The sequence below is a fragment of the Lemur catta genome, chromosome 18 (assembly GCF_020740605.2).
Source record: "Lemur catta isolate mLemCat1 chromosome 18, mLemCat1.pri, whole genome shotgun sequence".
Classification (NCBI taxonomy): domain Eukaryota; kingdom Metazoa; phylum Chordata; class Mammalia; order Primates; family Lemuridae; genus Lemur; species Lemur catta.
The window spans coordinates 21207552-21213551 of record NC_059145.1 but is presented as its reverse complement, the minus strand read 5'-3'; the positions used below and the strand labels follow the sequence as shown (position 1 = coordinate 21213551).

Sequence of the window (6000 nt, the reverse complement as noted above, 5' to 3'; positions counted from 1 at the left end):
GGGAAAAGAAATAATTTTTATTTTTCTAAAACAGCTCAAAAACGCATGATAAGTAGAAAAGTTAAATTCATAAAAATATCCAGCTCATTTTGCAATGCTCAAAAGACTAGTCAGTCTCGGATCTGCTGGGGAAAAATTTCATCCCCGTATTCTTGAGATTTAAATTGTGAGGCTGGAATTTGATTTGCATACACCCACAATTATAGAAGGCTATTCCCTCTACATGGCTCAAGTCTCCTGCACTAACTAGAGGTAATTTCACTGCAGAACATTCAGGCGTGCAAGCTGAGAGCCACAAATGGGTTTGAAACAATTTATGATATCCGGCCTCCTTCGACATGTATTAGCATATACCTGGTTTCTTTAACATACACTTTGTTTTTCCAAAACCACAAACATAGTTGCTGGAATTTCATGTGGAAGTGCTTAAGGGGCTGAAAGTTAACACCTTTGTGATCCATGCTGCCTCACGGTGGCTGTTAAACAAAAGCCTCTTTGTCAAGGCTTTCTTGAAATGTTTTCTTAACATGTTCCAAGTAGTTTTAGGCAGGGAACTAAAGTAAACAAGATGTTACCATGATAAAAACACTTGTGAAAACATTACAGAGCACACTTAGTAGTTTCTTTCACATAAAACTCTTCACAGTTTTGAAAAGTAAAATTCACAGAAAAAAATTTTAAAAAGCAAATTACCAATGAAATGTCCTCTACTGTCTAGAGCCCTGGACCTTTATGAAAGGGTCAACCGTTCTACCTCTGGGCATTTTCTTCCACGTTTCTCTCCATGTCTTCTGTTAGAGCACATATAAAATTTATTTTGGCTTTAATAAATTATATACATCTGTCTAACATGCAGAGGAATTTTTGTTTTATTTTGTTTTGCATGGAGTTTTTCTCCATGAGAAATAACCAAGAGAAAAAAAATTCTTTTCAAATAGAATACTAAATAAGCAAGGATACAAATGATAACATTTATTTGATTTTGTACAAGTGACCACCTTAAAGAAAAACTAGGGCAAATGGAAATATTTTCCCCAAACACAGGAGAGTACCTGGTATTTGTGAAACTATGGCCGATTTTATATTTTAAGTTAGAAACAGGAAAATGTGGTCAGGATTTAACCTTCAAATCTACTCCCCACCCTGCCAAAGCATTATATGGGCCCTTTTTTGCAAAAAAGAAAAAAAAAAGGAAAAGGGAAGAATTATAAATCCACGTTTTACTGGTAAAGATTGTGTCTTCAGTCTGGTCTGACAAGAAAAAAAATTGACTCGAGTGCGAAGAGAATGGAGGAACACCGACACGCTTCACCTATCTGGATGATACTGGGCTTGTTTTTGTTTTTCTGTTATCGGAGGATTGCAAGCAATGCAGGGCTGGGTGATTTCATCAGAGTTAGCATGAGCACCTGCTGGTATCAGTTAGCTCTAACAAATACAACAGTCACATGATAACGTATGGTTGATAGATTAAAAAAAAAACAACACTAAAACTGCAACTTGTTTTGAGAAGAAACAGGGAAATAAATGTGTACAATAGACCGGGTATCTGCTGATTCTGATGAAGCGTCCCTCTGTTGGCGGTGAGGGAGAGACAACAGGATGGTTATTTGTACAGTATTTATCTTTGAAATCAAGGGCCCTGTGGTATACCTCACCTTGGGAACAAACACTGCTGCATGATCACAGCAAAGTGTCAAATCTCTGGTTTTGATTTACCAACAGTTATGATACTTCCTCCTCAGGAGGGGGAAAAGACATGCTTCATTTTTAGACCTGTGAGTCCCCCCACCCCCTTTCCTAACCCTGCTTTCTGTTAAGTGCCTCTTCTCAGTGGCACTTTCTAGACAGATGGGGTTTTTATCCTGAAAAAATTTGCTGATCTTGGCCTCTGTAACAGTTACATCTTATTAATCTGGAGCAGCAGAAGAAGAGAAAGCAGTTACCTGGCGAAGTCTCTTCCCCTTCCCCAGTCTGAACCATGAAAACCAGGTGGAAGAACCCAAGCCCACGTCAGTATAAAAACTGTGGTTGGTGAATGAAATCACGGGGTACGACGCGTGTGGATATTCCCACCAAACACTGAACAAAGCTGAGGGCTGTGTGAATCCGAACGAACGTAACCCAGGACAGCAATGTCCAGGGACCGCAGAAACATTTGTGTTAAAAACTATGTGGGTGACACCCAGAATGTCATCCTAGGTCAGAGGTCAGCAAACTGTGGTCCAGGGGACACAGCCAAACTCATTCCTTACTCATGGCCTACGGCTGCTTTTGTGCCACAACGGCAGAGGTGAGTCCTAGTGACAGACACTGTATGGCCTGCAAACCCGAAAATACTTACTGTCTGCCCCTTAATGGAAAAAATTTGCCATCCCCTGCCCTGTGTGGGGGACGTTTTACCAGAAATATATGATTAACAAATTAAAGAACAGTTTCTTCTGACATATCAATGCTTTGCATAGTCACGACCCCTTTCCCTGGGTACAAGGTCAGAAATTTTTGGATATTTAAAATTATCCATCCTTTCAAAATACATGTTAGTAGATAAGAAGTGCTAGTACTTTTAAAGAGTGCCTAGTATGAGCTAGGCAGTTTACATGCTGTACCTTCTAACAACTCTAAAAAGGTGGTTATTAACATCCCAAATCACACGCACAGATATTAAAGCTCAGAGATGCTGGGTAGGAACTGGCTCAGAAAACACGCTAATAGCAAGTGGCTTTACTACCCAATGTGCCTTTCTCCAAAACTCTCTTTACATCCATTGTCAAGCAGAAAGCAAATCATTAATAAAAAGTGCTGCCTCTAACCAGGCAGTACAGTGAAACAGTTAAGAACAAGTACTTGGAAGTCAGGCTGCCTGGGTTTGAATCTTGGTTTCAGCTCTTATTGGCTGTGTGACCTTGGGTAAATCGCTTAACCTTTCTGTGCCTTAATTTCTTAACTGTATGTTGGGAATAATACAATATTATCACGATAAGGTGGTTGTAAGGATTAAATGAGTTCATATATGTGAAGCACTATGGGACTGTGCCTGTTGTACAGTTTAGGGCTATTTAAGTATAAACGATTACTAAGAAAGTATAAATCAGGAGATTAGAAAATAGGTGGAAGAAAAAATCTATGAAGTTAACAGCTAAATCAAGGTCAAAGCAATGCTACATTCTGTTGAGTAAAGAATATCTTGGAGAATCCAAGCACCACTGTTATCAATTTGCTTAACACATTGACTGCCATGTGAGTTGTATTTAACTCAGGCTAGTTTTGAGCATGGGGCCACATGAAGCAAAACCCTACAGTTGATTTGTGAAACTCTTACTTGTTGATGTTCTTATTGTTACAATTAATACTGACAATTTAATTCTAAAAACGTGGCTTGCGTTGCACATAGCTCATGCACAGAAAATTAAAAATAACAAATTAGAAAGGATCATTTTGTTTAAATCAAATACCGTGGCCCCAAGGAAAAATTTTTTCCTAGTGTGGCAGTCAATGTGTTAAACTATAAGAAATGCCTTCTAAATGAGAGAGATAACTGAAGAGTTGACCCAGGAAAGAGATGCTTTCAGAATCCACAAATCTAGCAATTTGAGGAGAAACACTTGAAACATCACTCTCTGATGACAATGACCCCTCGAGATGACATCATTCACAGAAGTCAGGTGGTTTTTATTAGAACCACAAGAAATTTGGTAGCTTGTTTCAGTACAGTTCAATGGAAAACAAAGGTTCATCAAAGCCAATCTGACTTCCCTTTACACTGAAAGGAGATGTGAGAGATGCGAATCTACAAGACGACTAACTTATTTTCCACTGCAGTAGACGAGACCCTGATACCTGAAGACAACTGTGAATTTCCAAGTATTAAAACCATGCCGTACAGGAAAATTGAAATCCTGAATTTGTCATATGCAACCAATCAACATGTAAGTCAGGAAAGTGCCAAGGGAACTTTGAGTTCTGGAGTGTTCTTTCCTCATTCAGCATTTGTTCTTCCTTTGCTCCTTTACAATGCTCATTTGTACTTTCTGAAACCAAGCCTCTCATCCCTAGCCCCCGCGTGGTTCACACGGGGTGAACATCTCCCTCTGCTCTGGAGGTGGGCATGTGGTGCAGGCCTGGGTATGTCACTGTGATTGGCTCAAAGCTAGAACACATGACTCAATCTGGGCCAATGACTGTCTGCCCAGGGCTTTTTTGGAACTATAAGGAAGAGACGAGACCCGTGTCACAGAATCCCGTCCTCTTCAGTTCCACTTGAAAAAAGTCCAAGAACCAACACAACACAGGAAAAGAGCTAACAGATAAGCAATACTCCAACAACCTTGTTTAAGCATCTGGATCCAGCCATGCTTGAAGCTGGCTGTACCACTGGATTTCTTAGCTACAGGGGAAAATTATCAAATTTAAGTTGGGTTTCTTTAACTCACAAACAAAAGTCTGAGAAAGAGAAGTCGACAAATAAGTACCAGGAAATAACCAAGGAACAGTTGCAGGTTGATAGTGGCATTCCAATTCCACTGAGCAAACAGGAACTAAGAACATGTCGTGTCATGTGCAAAACCACAATAAATAATTGATAGGTGGCTTCCTATACAAGAGCCAGACTCCTAATATCCTTAGAAGAGAAACGAGGTTTGTTTTTTTTTTTTTTTAACAGGAATCAAGTTTAGGCCCAAATTCTAATGATCCTTAGATTCTTTTCTTTAACATAAAGTATGGTTTGAAATTGTACTCTCTGTTTTCAGAGAGATATATACATTAACTAATTGTCAGCTCATATAGCAAATGAATCTATGATTTGAGGCTTACTAGGGCAGAAACACTAGCCATTAACAAAATTTTTAAAATGGGTCAAATTGGGAAACTGGTATTTCTCTTTTTGACTCTAAAATTGATATATGTCACTGAAAGTGACAATGATATAGTTTAGAGATTTATTTTACATAAAATCATATTTACAGATATTTATCAGCCATTCTACACAATGAGGGAAATCAGCAGCAAAATATTTATCAAACCTAGCACTGGTGAGGAAGGAGAAATCAGAATTTAAAAGTAGTTTCTGCCAAGTTATTTTTGTCTCATTATATAAATAGGATTAGGCAAATGATCAGGAAAAAACAAAACAAAGATTCTATAGTGAGTGACTTATAAAGAGAACAAAGTCCTACACCACTAATCTGATTCATAACAATTACAAAGAATTATTGCTTAATTTAAAATAAACCATTGCTGCTCTTGACTGTTGATATTTAAAAGCAATTTTGGACATCTCCTTCAAAAATTTTTTTGAGTATTTGAGTTCTCAATGACCACATAATGCTCTTGAAGTGAAATATTTAAACTGAGAAGCTATGAAATAGATTCATAGGCTTCCATTCATTAATCAAAACACTATATTCAACAAAACCACTTGCAGGTTAACACTAGCTATATCTCTAAGGGTAGCTTTATTACAATATTTATATCCAGGTCCACAAAGATAGATGTAGAGATTGTCCTAACAACATAAAGACCACACAAAACTGGAGACCTGCCCATAAGTCAGCCCACCTCTCTTTCCCTGGGGCTCAAATGAGAGAAAAAAAAAAACTAGAGGGGAAGCGTCCCTGACACCCAATTTGTAAACCCTTAGGCACCAGATGTACCGAAGTTATATATGTGCATATGTTTATTACATATGTATATAATATAATGTAATAGAATATTCAGTCCATAAGTCAATGAGTCAACGGTATTATGTATATATTTACGTGATGTCAAAAACGCAGGGCAGTTTAAAATTTTTTTAACTGACAAAGTAACATAGGGAAGGGAAATATTAAGATGTAGTATAGAAGCATTTCACCTCAGTTATGAGAAGATTAACATATCCTTTATGGACAGAGATACTTAATAAATGTTAGAGACTCAAATAGGATAACCCAAGTTTTAGTCGTACTTTAATTGTAGAAATTAAACTTACTCCATTCTCCCTATAAGGACAAGAATCTG

The 6000-nt window shown here is 37.8% G+C and overlaps 1 protein-coding gene across 6 annotated transcripts in view; it reads right to left on the bottom strand.

Annotated features, from left to right (window-relative positions):
* Nucleotides 1-6000, bottom strand: part of LOC123623006 (forkhead box protein P1) — a 163273-nt gene that overhangs the window by 49851 nt on the left and 107422 nt on the right. The window lies entirely within an intron of this gene.